Source organism: Pleurodeles waltl, chromosome 1_1 (assembly GCF_031143425.1).
Source record: "Pleurodeles waltl isolate 20211129_DDA chromosome 1_1, aPleWal1.hap1.20221129, whole genome shotgun sequence".
In the NCBI taxonomy this organism is placed as follows: Eukaryota; Metazoa; Chordata; class Amphibia; order Caudata; family Salamandridae; genus Pleurodeles; species Pleurodeles waltl.
In genome coordinates, this window is record NC_090436.1 from 19765026 (window position 1) to 19780742 (window position 15717).

Genomic DNA, 15717 nt, shown 5'->3' on the forward strand with positions numbered 1-15717 from the left:
TTCTCCCCTCAGTGCCCTCACTTTCGTCCATCCCTGCCTGCTCTTCCCTCCTGCCTCTCGCCTCCCCCTCCCTCCCAGAGCTCCCCCACCCCTCCATGCCGCTTCACTGTTACAGTGGAGTAGGCAGGCTCCTGGCTGCGTGGTGTGCGGGCTGAGGGCGCAACAGCAGCGCGCTGCTTCCACTGGCCACCTCGGCTTCCGTCTCCAGTGAGGACCCGCTCTGCGCTGGCCCCGACCAGCCCCCCGGACCTGCCCTGGCCCCCTGATCTCCAGAGGCACCAGTGACTGACACCGAAGAGAGAAGCCCTCTTCACCCGCCTGAGCATCACCGACCAGGGGGGTTCCGACCTGCGCGCCGGGGCCCCATCTGTACGCCGCGGCAGGGGTCCCAGCGGAGTCCAGGGGACCCCATCTGTACACTCCAGCAGGGGTCCCAGCGGATCCAGGGGACCCCATCTGTACACTCCAGCAGGGGTCCCAGCGGATCCAGGGGACCCCATCTGTACACTCCAGAAGGGGTCCCAGCGGATCCAGGGGACCCCATCTGTACACTCCAGCAGGACCCCATCTGTACACTCCAGCAGGGGTCCCAGCGGATCCAGGGGACCCCATCTGTACACTCGAGCAGGACCCCATCTGTACACTCCAGCAGGGGTCCCAGCGGAGTCCAGAGGACCCCATCTGTACACTCCAGCAGGACCCCATCTGTACACTCCAGCAGGGGTCCCAGCGGATCCAGGGGACCCCATCTGTACACTCCAGCAGGACCCCATCTGTACACTCCAGCAGGGGTCCCAGCTGATCCAGGGGACCCCATCTGTACACTCGAGCAGGGGTCCCAGCGGATCCAGGGGACCCCATCTGTACACTCGAGCTGGGACAGCCCCCACCCGTACACCCAGCGGAGGTCCCAGCTGGGGACTCTACCTGTACACTACAGCAGGGGTCCCAGCGGAGTACAGGGGACCCCATCTGTGCACTACAGCAGGGGGGCCTGTACAGCCAGCGGAGGTCCCAGCTGGGGACCCCGTCTGTACACTACAGCAGGGGTCCCAGCTGGGGGCTCTGTACACTACAGCAGGGGTCCCAGCGGAGTACAGGGGACCCCATCTGTACACTACAGCAGGGGGGCCTGTACAGCCAGCAGGGGTCTGTACACTACAGTGGGGTAGGAGTCGGGACGGGGGCTCCTGTAGTTTACTCCTGAGGTCCCAGCTGGGTTCAGGGATTAGCTACAGTGGGGGTCTCAGCGGAGCCCAGGGGACCCCATCAGTACACTACGGCCGAGGTCCCAGCGGAGCCCAGGGGGCCCCATCAGTACCCTACTGCCGAAGCAAGAAGCGCTTTCCCTGTCCCGACGCCTTGGCCTCTCCTGCCCTCTGAAGCAGTCCAGTAACCGAGGGCTGGACCGGTGGCTGCGCCCGGGGAGTCTCGGTGACGCGTCCAGGAAGTGCCTGGGAGGCGCGGGTCTGCGTCTGGGAGGACCAGGCTCCCCGCCAGGCAGCTACCAGCAGCAGTGAGTGCCAGCCCCCAGGGAGGGACGAACTAGAGCGCCAGGAGACCAGACTTTGTGATATCTGCCCTTGAGCCCTGGAAGGACTGACCTGTGCCCCGGGAGAGGGCCAGGTTCTGTGTCCTGGAAGGACTGACCTGTACCCCGGGAGAGGACCAGGTTCTGTACCCCGGGAGAGGGCCAGGTTCTGTGTCCTGGAAGGACTGACCTGTACCCCGAGAGAGGACCAGGTTCTGTACCCCGGGAGAGGGCCAGGTTCTGTGCCCTGGAAGAACTGACCTGTACCCCGGGAGAGGGCCCGAGCCTGTGCCCTGGAAGGACTGACCTGTACCCCGGGAGAAGACTGACCTGTGCCCCGGGAGAGGACCAGAGCATGTGCCCTGGAAGGACCAGGATCTGAGCCCTGGAAGGAAACACCTCTGCGCCCGGAGGGGACCAGGCTCTGCCTCTGGGAAGCACAAGTACTGCAGGAAAGAACTGTATGACCGGAGAGGACCCTGCTCTGCACTTGAGAAGGACCGGGATCTGAGCCCTGGCTGGAAGGACACACTTCCGCGCCTGGAGAGGGCAAGGCTCACCAGGATCTGAGCCCTGGAGGACCAGGATCTGAGCCCTGGAAGGACACACCTTCACGCCTGGAGGACCAGGATCTGAGCCCTGGAAGGACACACCTTCACGCCTGGAGAGGGCAAGGCTCACCAGGATCTGAGCCCTGGAGGACCAGTATCTGAGCCCTGGAATGACACACTTCCACGCCTGGAGAGGGCAAGGCTGACCAGGATCTGAGCCCTGGAGGACCAGGATCTGAGCGCCTGGAGAGGGCAAGGCTCACTAGGATCTGAGCCCTGAAGGACCAGGATCTGAGCCCTGGAAGGACACACCTTCACGCCTGGAGAGGGCAAGGCTCACCAGGATCTGAGCCTTGGAGCACCAGGATCTGAGCCCTGGAAGGACACACTTCCGCGCCTGGAGAGGGCAAGGCTCACCAGGATCTGAGCCCTGGAGGACCAGGATCTGAGCCCTGGAAGGACACACCTTCACGCCTGGAGAGGGCAAGGCTCACCAGGATCTGAGCCCTGGAAGGACACACCTTCACGCCTGGAGAGGGCAAGGCTCACTAGGATCTGAGCCCTGAAGGACCAGGATCTGAGCCCTGGAAGGACACACCTTCACGCCTGGAGAGGGCAAGGCTCACCAGGATCTGAGCCCTGGAGCACCAGGATCTGAGCCCTGGAAGGACACACTTCCGCGCCTGGAGAGGGCAAGGCTCACCAGGATCTGAGCCCTGGAGGACCAGGATCTGAGCCCTGGAAGGACACACCTTCACGCCTGGAGAGGGCAAGGCTCACCAGGATCTGAGCCCTGGAAGGACACACCTTCACGCCTGGAGAGGGCAAGGCTCACCAGGATCTGAGCCCTGGAGCACCAGGATCTGAGCCCTAGAAGGACACACCTTCACGCCTGGATAGGACTAGGCTCACCAGGATCTGAGCTCTGGAGGACCAGGATCTGAGCCCTGGAAGGACACACCTTCACGCCTGGAGAGGGTAAGGCTCACCAGGATCTGAGCCCTGGAAGACCCGTATGCTGTGCCCTGGAAGAACATGATTTGTCCCGGAAGGTTGTGTGACTGCGGAGGGCCGGGCACAACTCAAGTGCTGGAAGAACACGGCATTGCTCTGCAGGAGATACCCTCCTGGCTGTGAACTTGGAGGACCAATTCTTGTGTGCAGGTACAGCTAAATACGGTACCCGAAGGGAGGGAAGTCTCTGTTCCAGAGGACACCGGGTCTGTCGCGTCACGGGATCGTGTAAACCCCTGGCCTAAAGAGGACCAGGCTCTGTGCCTGACAGGGTCACTGTTAGGTACTCAAGGTGGCCTGTGAATCCCTGATCCACGGACTAGCGGGCGCACCAGAAGGACCATCCAGAGCGTGAGAGATGCCCCCAGAAGAGTAGGCAGCGGCAACATGTGCGCCCTGGGCACAGCATCAAAACATCCCTCTACAGAAGACCAGACCCCGTGCGCCCGTGGCACAGCACCGAAGCAGCCCCTGTGCGCCCTGGGCACAGCACCGACGCAGCCCCTTCCAGGTCAGACCCCGTGCGCCCTTGGCACAACACCGACGCAGCCCCTGTGCGCCCTTGGCACAGCACCGACGCAGCCCCTGTGCGCCCTTGGCACAGCACCGAAGCAGCCCCTTCCAGAAGGTCAGACCCCGTGCGCCCTGGGCACAGCACCGACGCAGCCCCTGTGCGCCCTTGGCACAGCACGGAAGCAGCCCCTGTGCGCCCGTGGCACAGCATCAAAACATCCCTCTACAGAACACCAGACCCCGTGCGCCCTGGGCACAGCACCAAAGCAGCACCCCCCAGAAGGTCAGCCCCCGTGCGCCCTGGGCACAGCACCAAAGCAGCCCCTTTCAGGTCAGAACCCGTGCGCCCTTGGCACAGCACCGAAGCAGCCCCTGTGCGCCCTGGGCACAGCACCGAAGCAGCCCCTTCCAGAAGGTCAGACCCCGTGCGCCCTGGGCACAGCACCAAAGCAGCCCCTGTGCGCCCTGGGCACAGCACCGAAGCAGCCCCTTCCAGAAGGTCAGACCCCGTGCGCCCTGGGCACAGCACCAAAGCAGCCCCTGTGCGCCCTTGGAACAGCACCGAAGCAGACCCTGTGCGCCCTGGGCACAGCACCGAAGCAGCCCCTACTGACATCCAGGACCCTGTAGGGGCCGATCTGCTCCGAGGGAGAGAGGCCATGGCCGGCTCAGAGGATGGAGCGACTTCCTGTCAACAGCATCGACCCAACTTCAGCGCGTGAGTCTGGAAGGCGGAGCATCGAGAAGATGGAGCAGGAAGAGGTGAGTGAGGCGCTGTGAGGGCGGAGGGGTTGGGGGGGCTGTGAGGGGTCACGTAGGGGGCGAGGGATGGACGATGAGGGACTAGTGGGGTCTGTGAGGGGACTCGTAGGAAAGCAGGTGACATGAAGGAGGCTTTGAGGGGAGCTTGTGAAGGGGTCTGTGTGTGGTCAGTTTGATTATCTGTGAGGGGTCTGTTATGGTTCTTTCCTAGGAAGGCTGTGGGGGTCTGTGAGGGATCTTTATGGAGACGTGGATGGGGTCGTATGATATTTGGGGACCCATGAAGGAGATTTTGGAGGTCATCGGGGGTGACTGAGAACGTCTGTGTGTAGAGGGATCTTGAGAGGTCGGTGAGGAGGATTTGCGAGGATCAGTCAGTGGGATTGTTTGGTTTTGTGTGGGACTGTGCGAGGTCTGTGGAGTCTGACATGAGGCTTTTGGAAACAGGCTGGGATGTGTGGGCGCGTGTCTGTGTGTGTACGTGAGAGAGAGGGCACGCTGTCTGGGGAGGATATGCGGGTCCGTAGTGGCCTGAGAGAGAGTTGGAGGTCTGTGGAGATGCACATGCGATATATTTTGTGAAAGCCTGTGACGTGGAGGACTGTGACAAACAGATAAGTACGCGAGACGGTCTGTTAGGGCGAATGAGGGAGTGAGACGAACTATTGAGAACTTTGTGAGGAGTTGTGGCTTATGAGGAGGTCTGTGGAGCAGTGTATGGTCTGCGAGGAGGTCTGTGAAGGAGTGTATGAGACCTGTGGGTGTGTTAGAGGAGGTTTGTGGGCTGCGATTGTACCTGGGGTGAACTGTGGACGTGTGTGAGCAGGTCGGTGGAGCAGTGTATGGGACAGTGGGTGTGTTGGAGAAGGTTTGAGGGTCTGCAAAGGCACCGGAAGTGAGTTGTGGCCTGTGAGGAGGTCTGTGTGGCAGTGTATGGGGCTTGTTGGTATGTTTGAGGGCTGCGAAGGCACCTGATAGGAGTTGTGGCCTGCGAGGAGGTCTGTGGAGCAGTGTATGGTACCTGCGGGTGTGTTAGAGGTGGTCTGAGGGGCTATGGAGTCCCATGAGGTGAGTTGTGGTCTGTGAGGAGGTCTGTGGAGCAGTGTATGATACCTGAGTTGAGGTAAGGCCTGTGAGGAGGTCTGTGGAGCAGTATATGGCCTGTGAGGAGGTCTGTGGAGCAGTGTATGATACCTGAGTTGAGGTAAGGCCTGTGAGGAGGTCTGTGGAGCAGTGTATGGCCTGTGAGGAGGTCTGTGGAGCAGTGTATGGTACCTGCGGGTGTGTAAGAGGTGGTCTGAGGGGCTATGGAGGCCCATGAGGTGAGTTGTGGTCTGTGATGAGGTCTGTGGAGCAGTGTAGGGCCTGTGATGAGGTCTGTGGAGCAGTGTATGAGGCCTGCGGGTGTGTTAGAGGTGGTTTGAGGGCTGCGATGGAACCTGAGGTGAGTTGTGAAAGTCTGTGAGGAGACAATAAGGGGCACGGGGGGTGAGTGGTTGGTAATGACTGCAAGGTGACCTGTGATGGCCTGTGGAAGGGTTTGTTGGAGTCTAGCAGGGCACTTCTAGGGTATGTCAGGTGGCCTGTGGGGGTCTTTGAAGGTACTTGTGTAGATCTGTGAGAGGGGCTATGGGGTCTTGAGACTAGCAAGGCTATAAACAGGGACACTGGAATTATACGATTGTGCAGCTGCGTCGATTTAGGCATAATTATAGATTTGCCACATTTGCCATATAATCCTTTATATGACACATAATCTGCAGATTTTAACAAAAAATTGTTTCTAGCTCAAACGGTTTAAAAGTTTCAGAAGATGCAGCGACACCTGTAGCCGCATAGGGAAAGGCCACTTACAAAGCTGGACTGCGCACCTTAGGGTGTTTATTGCTATATTTGGGTGGTAAATTGGTACTAACGAGATGTAACCAATGCCGAAACTGGGTTACAAGGTTTAAAGATTACAAAATAATGAAGCAATGTTATCACAAAATGTGCTGCATTATGCTGCATAATTCGCCTTTTCTTGCCGCATAATTCGGCTCTCTGCTGCCGCATAGTTCCCAGTTCCTGGCTATAAGGTGACTTGTGATTCTGTGAAAGGCTTGCTGGGGTCTATGAAGGCACTTCCGGGGTCTGTCAGGTGGCCTGAGGGGTGTTTGTAGGCAGCATTGTAGGGCTGAGGGGTCTTTTGATTTGGGGGTCTGTGAGAAACGTTTGTGGGTGAGTGGGGGTGTTATCCGATGAGTACCCTAAGGGTCACTGGGCTCCGTGGGTGAAACACCAGCTTCCGGCGGCGGGAACAGCGCCTTGAAGGGCGCACGTGGCGCTTTACAGATACACATTTCACGTGGCACAGTCCTCGGCGATCACTCCCTGCGCGATCTGCCTCCAGCTTACATCGGTTTCCAGTTCTTTTCAATGCTGTATAGCGCACTGAAGCCTCACGAGGCGCCGCTCACCCCAAAGCCGCCAGGCACTATTAACAGAAGTCCCTGCCGGGCGGGTGAGAGTGTGTTCAAAGGGCCGGGGCTGAGGGATGCCCGCAGATGCTGGATAGGTGGAGAACTCTGATGCACAGCGGAGGAGGGCAGTGTGGGTCATGTGGTGAGAGCGGGGCCTGGACCACCCGCCTTTGTTATCAGAGCATCCTCTCTCTGTCCTCCCCTCTCCTCCAGGCGTCCCTCTCCTCGCCGTCCTCTGTCTCCCTCGTTCTCCCTCCCCTCTCTCTCATCTACCTTATCTCCGCCCTCTCGCTCGCCTTTCACGATCTTTTGTTTTCTCCGCGACTGTTTCACTTAATTTCTATTTTCTCTGCTTTTCTTTACTCTTCCTAGTCTTTGTGGCTTCTTTTTGCTTGTATTTCCCTGTATTTTACACTCTCTCTTTCAAACGTTATCCTTGTTCCCTCCACCCCTTGCCTCTTCCCTCCTTGAGATACTTTCACTTTCTTTATCCGTGTCTGTCAGCTGCTTCCTTCCGTCATCGCCGGACTGTGTCAGGGTCACGACATAGGTCACAGCAGAGAGGCCGCGCCAAAATCACGATAGTCGCCGCGGAGCCGCTGTTAGGCGCCGCAGCAGAGAGGCCATGGATTGTATGGGCAGGGAGAGTGAAGACCTGGTGCGGCCGCGGTGGTTATGTGACAAGTGTGGGGCCGGTACCCGAGGTTAAAGGTCGCTGTGTCAGTGAGTAGTACTCGAGGGGTGTGTGAGGGGTTGGGGGAACACAGGGACTGACGGCTTAGGCCAGTGAGATGTCTGAAGTGTTCAAGCGCCAACCCTGCATCCCTCCCCTCTGGAGGTACCGCAACCCGGGCCTTTCTTAAACTTCCGCCCATCCATTTCCTCTCTGCTGACACTTCCACTCGACTCTTTCCTCTCTGCTGACACTTCCACCCGTCTCTTTCCTCTCTGCTGACACTTCCACCCTCCCTTCACTCTCTGCTGACACTCCCATCCGTCCCTTTACTCTCTGCTGACACTCCCACCCCTCCCTTTCCTCTCTGCCGACACTTCCACCCGTCCCTTTCCTCTCTGCTGATACTTCCACCCATCCATTTCCTCTCCGCTGACACTTCCATCCGTCCCTTTGCTTCTGCTGACACTTCCACCCGTCCCTTTCCTCTCTGCTGACACTTCCACCCGTACCTTTCCTCTCAGCTGACACTTCCACCCCCTTCACTTTCCGCTGACATTGCCACCCGTACTCTCCGCTGACACTTCCACCCGTCCCTTCACTCTCCGCTGACACTTCCACCAGCCCCTTTACTCTCTGCTGACACTTCCACCGGTCCCTTTACTCTCTGCTGACACTTCCACCCGTCCCTTTCCTCTCTGCTGACACTTCCACCGGTCCCTTTACTCTCTGCTGACACTTCCACCCATCCCTTTCCTCTCTGCTGACACTTCCACCCCTGCCTTTCCTCTCAATTGACACTTCCACCCCTCCTTTTCCTCTCTGCTGACACTTCCACCGGTCCCTTTACTCTCTGCTGATACTTCCACCCTTCCCTTCACTCTCTGCTGACACTTCCACCCATCCCTTTACTGTCTGCTGACACTTCCACCCCTCCCTCTACTGTGTGCTGACACTTCCACCCATCCCTTCACTCTCTGCTGACATGTCCACCCGTCCCTTTACTCTCCCCTGACACTTCCACCCGTCCCTTTCCTCTCTGCTGACACTTACACCCCTCCCTTTCCTCTCAATTGACACTTCCACCCCTCCTTTTCCTCTCTGCTGACACTTCCACCGGTCCCTTTACTCTCTGCTGATACTTCCACCCTTCCCTTCACTCTCTGCTGACACTTCCACCCATCCCTTTACTGTCTGCTGACACTTCCACCCCTCCCTCTACTGTGTGCTGACACTTCCACCCATCCCTTCACTCTCTGCTGACATGTCCACCCGTCCCTTTACTCTCCCCTGACACTTCCACCCGTCCCTTTCCTCTCTGCTGACACTTACACCCCTCCCTTTCCTCTGCTGACACTTCCATCCATCCCTTTCCTCTGCTGACACTTCCACCCATCCCTTTCCTCTCCACTGACATTTCACTCATCCCTTTATTCTCTGCTGACACTTCCACCGTCCCTTTCATCTCCGCTGACACTTCCACCGTCCCTTTCATCTCCGCTGACACTTCCACCCGCCCCTTTCCTCTCTGCTGACACTTCCACCCGTCCCTTCACTCTCTGCTGACACTCCCACCCGTCCCTTTACTCTCTGCTGACACTTCCACCCGCCCCTTTCCTCTCTGCTGACACTTCCACCGTACCTTTACTCTCCGCTGACACTTCCACCCTCCCTTCACTCCCTGCTGACACTCCCACCCCTCCCTTCACTCCCTGCTGACACTCCCACCCCTCCCTTCACTCCCTGCTGACACTTCCACCCCTCCCTTCGCTCTCTGCTGACACTTCCACCCCTCCCTTCACTCCCTGCTGACACTTCCATCCGTCCCTTCACTCCCTGCTGACACTTCCACCCGTCCCTTTCCTCTCTGCTGACACTTCCAGCCCTCCCTTCGCTCTCTGCTGACACTTCCACCCCTCCCTTTCCTCTCTGCTGACACTTCCATCCGTCCCTTCACTCCCTGCTGACACTTCCACCCGTCCCTTTCCTCTCTGCTGACACTTCCAGCCCTCCCTTCGCTCTCTGCTGACACTTCCACCCCTCCCTTCACTCCCTGCTGACACTTCCACCCCTCCCTTCGCTCTCTGCTGACACTTCCACCCCTCCCTTTCCTCTCTGCTGACACTTCCATCCGTCCCTTCACTCCCTGCTGACACTTCCACCCGTCCCTTTCCTCTCTGCTGACACTTCCAGCCCTCCCTTCGCTCTCTGCTGACACTTCCACCCCTCCCTTCACTCCCTGCTGACACTTCCACCCCTCCCTTCGCTCTCTGCTGACACTTCCACCCCTCCCTTTCCTCTCTGCTGACACTTCCATCCGTCCCTTCACTCCCTGCTGACACTTCCACCCGTCCCTTTCCTCTCTGCTGACACTTTCAGCCCTCCCTTCGCTCTCTGCTGACACTTCCACCCCTCCCTTTCCTCTCTGCTGACACTTCCAGCCCTCCCTTCGCTCTCTGCTGACACTTCCACCCCTCCCTTTCCTCTCTGCTGACACTCCCACCCCTCCCTTCACTCTCTGCTGCCACTTGAAAGGAAGTGTATTCAGGAGAGTGAAAAGAGGGTGCTGAAGAGGAAAGTGATGAGGTGTGAGATGTGCAGATGAGGAGAAGTGGACAGAAAACAGGATAAGGTGTCCAACTTGGACTGAGCATAGGGGGTGAGTGACACCCTCTGAAGACATCGCCCCTTCCGCAGGCCTCAGTCATGTTTAATTCACACTCTCACAGTTCCAGAGCTGAAACATCTGAATATTAATTATTTACAACAAAATGATTGCTAATTGTTTATAGTAAACAAGTAACCATCATTGACAAAGCCAACGGTTCTGGCTGGTTTTACATGCATGTAACGTGTTGTGTGACATCCAGATGTAATAAAAGACAGGCAACAGCGGCATAAAAATTCCAGTTTTTGACGCACTAAGGGAATCACAAACATTTAGCCAGCATTCTCTGCGTCACGGGCGAGAGGAGTGCTAGGTGCACTCCAGGTGCGCATGTTGGTTTGGCCAGCTATCCAAGGCCGGTCAAACTGACATGCGCACTTAGAACTCTCCACAAAGACCAAGTGCAGGCTCCCGTTCCCCCCTTGAGTGGCATTTCAGCCTGCTCAGGCCAATCCTGGTGCTTTTTTCATGGGTGGGGAGGGGAGGAAGGCAGACGCACAGGCAGCGGGAGCGGCGCGGCGGGAGAGTGCCCCCCCTGCTCCATGCGCTGGCCCACCAGCACTCGCCATTTGTCATTTTGGGTAGAAAACCAAAGCAAGGACATAAACCTCGGTAAAGTAGAAAGAACTTAAACTGCACGAGCTGTTGGAGTAAGAAACATTTTACTCACCCATAATCCTCACGCCGTTGGGCCCTAGTGCCACTGCTGCGCAAACCTGCTATGTGTGACATTTGTGTTTTTCAGCGTGTCTATGTGTGACATTTCATTGCCTCATGTGGATCTCTTTGGGTGACACTATAGTGGGTAGAACCAAGCAATTACACTTTGCATCATTATTTATTTCATTGATTTATGTTGTAGTTATAGAGCGCACTTATCACCAAACAAGCCTCGAGGCGCTAGTAGCCTGAAACACTGGGGGGGATTCCAGCCGCAGAGCCGACCTTACGTGCCAATTACGGAAGAAACGTTTTCAGGGATTTCCTGGATTGCAAAAGGTCCACGGAAAACCAAAGGGAGGCAGGAAGTTGATTCCATAGTTGGGGTGCTCTTACTGTGAAAGCCCCCCCCTTCCTGACTTACTTGAACTTGGGGCTGAAAATAAGGTTGGCTGAAGAAAAAGGCAGACATCTCTCAGGGGAGTAGTTTTGAAAATATATCTGCAGAGGGAGTGGTCCAAGTCGCCGCCAAAACGTGGAAGACTCTTCCCACCCACCTGCACCAGACCAAAGACCTCCTTACCTTCAGGAAACTTCTCAAGACCCGGCTGTTCCAGTAGCAGCCAGTTCTTAATTTGTAAATAAGAAGGTGTCGGTGCCCAAAACCCTCCTCTTAAACACGCGGCTGCTACAATTAAATGTGTGAACACTGAATACTGAGGCGGCTTAATCCTGAAGCCATCTCGGGCCTCTTTAATCCATTTACAGCCACTCCCTGCCCCTTCAGTCACTCTTGCAACCTTCTGCTTTCTGTCATTGTGACGCTTTTTCGTTTTTCTCTTCCTCCGTCTTACCCATATGTGTCTTTTGCTCGCAGCAAATGCTTGAGGCAGAAGAATAAGCCCCGGCCCTAAAAAATAAGTGCTGGTGCTCGGCACCGGAAACAACAAGCACAAGTTAAGCACTGGTAGCAGCACCTCCCCCTCCCAATTTCTCCCCCCTCCCCTACTCAGCGCTTTGAGACCCTCACGGGTGAGTAGTGTGCTTTACAAATCCCTGATTGATTGATTGATTGATTGAAGGCCCTGATCATCTTTGAAAACAATTCATAGGGATTTAAAGACTATTCTTTGTTTGACTGGTGGTCAGTGTAGCTCCTTTAGAGCAACCGAGGAGGACGAACTTCTGGACTGATTCAAACCCAGTGCTGTGGCTTAAACTCTCTACAGTCTATTTATTAAGAAGTCAGAGGCTCTTAGAAGGGGAGAATTACAATAGTCAAACCTACTCAGGATCTCACTGGGCACAATCAAATTTCATAATATGACCTTCAGGAGACAGCTGCTTGTGAAAGATGACTCCCAGAGTACAGACCCGGTCAGAAGGAGCGGGCTCTCCTTTGATAGAGGCCAGAGGTTAGTGGGGTCACTATTCCATAATAGGGTTATAGCTTATGAAATGCGGTAACAAAATAATCTCTGTGACAAAAGCAGAAATCCACTCAGCTATCCACATAAAATACAGATCTGTGATCTGCAACAGGCACATTAACCCTCTGTGCTACTTTATAGCGAGTCAAAACTGCCCCTAGACAAAACTCTAATCTCTCTCTAGCAGGAACAATAATTGCTAGTTAATTAGTGATGAAAACTGATGGACCACAAGGAACTCTGCAACAGGTGCTTTTAAACCATAAGTTTTTCCTGAATACAGCAACCACCCCCTGAGGTCAGTGCCTCTCCCCAGGTCAGCACCCGGTGCAGCTGCACCAGTGCAACTGTCCTAAAGCCGGCCCTGCTGGTACTGCTACATGTTGGTCTTGCTAGAAGGAACACGTGACAACCTTTTTGTGTAGGACCCAGAAACAACAAATTCAGCTTCTCTGCTTAGCTGATTTGCATGACGATCTGACTCTTTGCGGTAATGCCGGGGTTTTACCTAAGAAGCGTTAGTCTAACACATGATGCGTGGTACTTGGCAGAGCTGCACTGTCAGCCACGCTCCTGACCGCTGGATAATTGTGCAGTGACTTCTATTGAGACAGAAATGACGTCATCCCCGACTTGTTGCCGCCTCTGAGACCGGTTTCCTTTTCAGCCACCGGAAGTGATGCCCGTTAGATAAACTGAGTCCAACAGGTTCGACTCCCTTCCATAGGCGGGGTTTTTCAACCATTGCTCCAATTCTTAGGTCTAATGTTATCTAAGACTTCTGGATTTTACTAGAAGTAAATGTTCAATAAACTTACTTATTGGAGCTTTCAACCAGCTCTCTTCATTCATTGGTCTCTTATTCTGTCTTTCACATTTTTCTGCCGCCCACTACAGCATACAGCATTTGGCAATGGTCCGCCCTCTTCAGCTATTGGCTAACTTCACCGCGAGTGACTGCTTTGGCCCTTTCAAAGAAGTAAGTCCGCACAATAAAATAGTCCCTAAAGTTACCCACATAATGGCAGTCCTACCAGCTTGAACAACAATCTCATAATGTGAGGAGGAGCGTGGCCTCATGCCGACAAGCACCTAAAGGCACTTTTGCCCCGACCCAGGACCAAAGCCCCTTGCCACCATGTGATATCTGCTCCTCAGCGGCCCACAGTGTAGTGGGGCCAGTATTGTGTGTCACAAGGTGGCACCATGTGAGTTGGCAGGTCTACCATGGTTGTGAGTGCTTTATGGACTTTGAAAACATTTTTGCTTTTAGTCAATATTTCTGCAGCTTCTCCAAGAATAAGGTTTTGCAAAAGCCATGCCAAAACAAAACAAGCTTTGGCTAAACCAAAAGGCTGGCACAACAACTCCCGAGCTGTTACCAGTGCTTGTTTATCGTGGCCTGAAAGTGCCCCCTTGGAGGTGTGAAGAGTTCATGCAGGCCTGGTTCCAATCAATGCACATTCTGGTCCTTGGAGTTCTGTGTTTACAGTGGTTATAAACCTAGAGCGCCAAGAAGACACGTCTGCTTCCATCATCACCTGCTTCTGATGCGGTCTTTAAGGCGCTGGGAAGAGTTTAAGTAAAATATCACTGCACATCGCGGGGGGGAGGGGGGGGGGACTGGGCTCACGGAGCTGCACAAATGTGAAATCCTCGAGTTCTCGGAGTGGTAATAATTTACTATGAAATTCATTATATGTAAAGTGGCCTCATGCATATGCATTGTGGATATCATGAACCCAGGCGCACTGCAAGCTGGTGTCTCAGTCAGTGCTTGAGAAATGGCATTAAATAGAAAACCCGGAACCAGAAGGGTTGCAATTGTGCAGTGAGTATGAATTTAAGAGCATATACGTGGCTGTGGCACGTTCAGATAAGACCCTCATGTGGACATCAACTTGAAAACGGCCACATCAGCGTTGCCTTCAAGTGTGTCACCGGAGTTCTGGAGACAGGGGACCAGGCAGGTTTCGCCAAATGTAATTTTCGGCAGGTATTCTTAAATTAGTGTGGGCGAAATGTGAATTATGCTGGCGAAAAATTCACTTGTTTTTAAAATTCCAGAAATTATGCCACTTCGCTTAATTACAAGCAATTTGTGGTAAAAACAATTTACATCAAATTCGCCATCTGCGGTAAAAATGTATCGCGAACGAACAGGAGCAACAGAAGTGGCTGCTATTGGCGGAGCTTCCATTTCTTTGTGCAGTTTTTCTTCTATCAAAAATTGACACAAAGACTCATTTCGCGGATTTACGCGGAAGCAAATTATGCAAGTTTGGCACACGGCTATTCGTAGACCGGTAGCTGGTTCCTGGTTGGTCCGATCAAATCGTCCTAATTGCGTCCAGGTGCAGAATGGGGCGGGGCTTAAATGCCTTAGTTTTGCACTGATTGGGTGTTGGCGATGAGCAGTCGTGAGAGGCCCGGGAAAGCCACCTGTATACTCATTCCATGCTCTGGACTGACGCCCAATCAGAGAACGCAGGAGACCCTCGCCGTGTCACTTTGTAGGTTTTCAAGATTTAAACTGTGACGACTATGGTTACAATATCTCCAGCTGTGTCTCCATGGAAATCAGAAGGGTCCAAGTGTGGGCTATGTGACCACCATCAGTCTGTAGGCAAATTCACCAATCATAACATATTGAAGCATACGCATAACACAACCCAAATTCGTTATGACATTTCATATTAAAAGTTTTAAAGTACCCAACAGAAGCTATTTTATCAAACGTAGAATATTGACACATTGAGTTAATGCATGCAACATTTAAACGCACGTCTGACAGGCCACATGCAATGGATTCGACCATAGGATATTGAGGCATTGAGTTCATGCATGCAAGTATTTAAACGCATGCCTCACAGGTCACATGCAATGGTTTCAACCTTAGAATACTGAGGCATTAAGTTAATGCCCTCAAGGGTTGAAACACATGCCTTGCAGGCCACATGCAATGGTTTCGACCTTAGAAAATTGAGTCATTGAGTTAATGCCCTCAAGGATTCAAACACATGCCTTGCCGGTCGCATGCAATGGTTTCAACCTTAGAATATCGAGACATTGAGTTATTAAATGCAAGCATTCAACGACAAGCCTTGCAGGCCGCATGCAGTAGATTCAACCTTAGAATATTGAGGCATTGAGTTAATGCACGCAAGGATTTAAACACATGCCTTGCAGCTCACATGCAGTGGTTTCAACCTTAGACTATTAACACATTGAGTTAAAGCATGCAATATTCAAACACATGCCTTGCAGGCCGCATGCAACAGTGTCAACCTTAGAATACTGAGGCATTGACTTAATGCCCTCAATGATTTAAACACATGCCTTGCAGGCCACATGCAATGGTTTCGACCTTAGAATACTGAGGCATTGACTTAATGCCCTCAATGATTTAAACACATGCCTTGCAGGCCACATGCAATGGTTTCGACCTTAGAA

The 15717-nt window shown here is 54.2% G+C and overlaps 2 protein-coding genes across 2 annotated transcripts in view; one reads left to right on the plus strand and one right to left on the minus strand.

Annotated features, from left to right (window-relative positions):
• Window positions 1-15717, minus strand: part of LOC138255404 (dedicator of cytokinesis protein 2-like) — a 1984107-nt gene that overhangs the window by 710930 nt on the left and 1257460 nt on the right. The gene's annotated exons all lie outside the window — the stretch shown is intronic.
• Window positions 1493-15717, plus strand: part of LOC138255558 (INSYN2B protein-like) — a 385142-nt gene continuing 370917 nt past the window's right edge. Inside the window, exon 1 of the mRNA XM_069205840.1 lies at window positions 1493-4371. The gene's annotated coding sequence lies outside the window, so the exon portion shown is untranslated. The remainder of the gene's footprint in view (window positions 4372-15717) is intronic.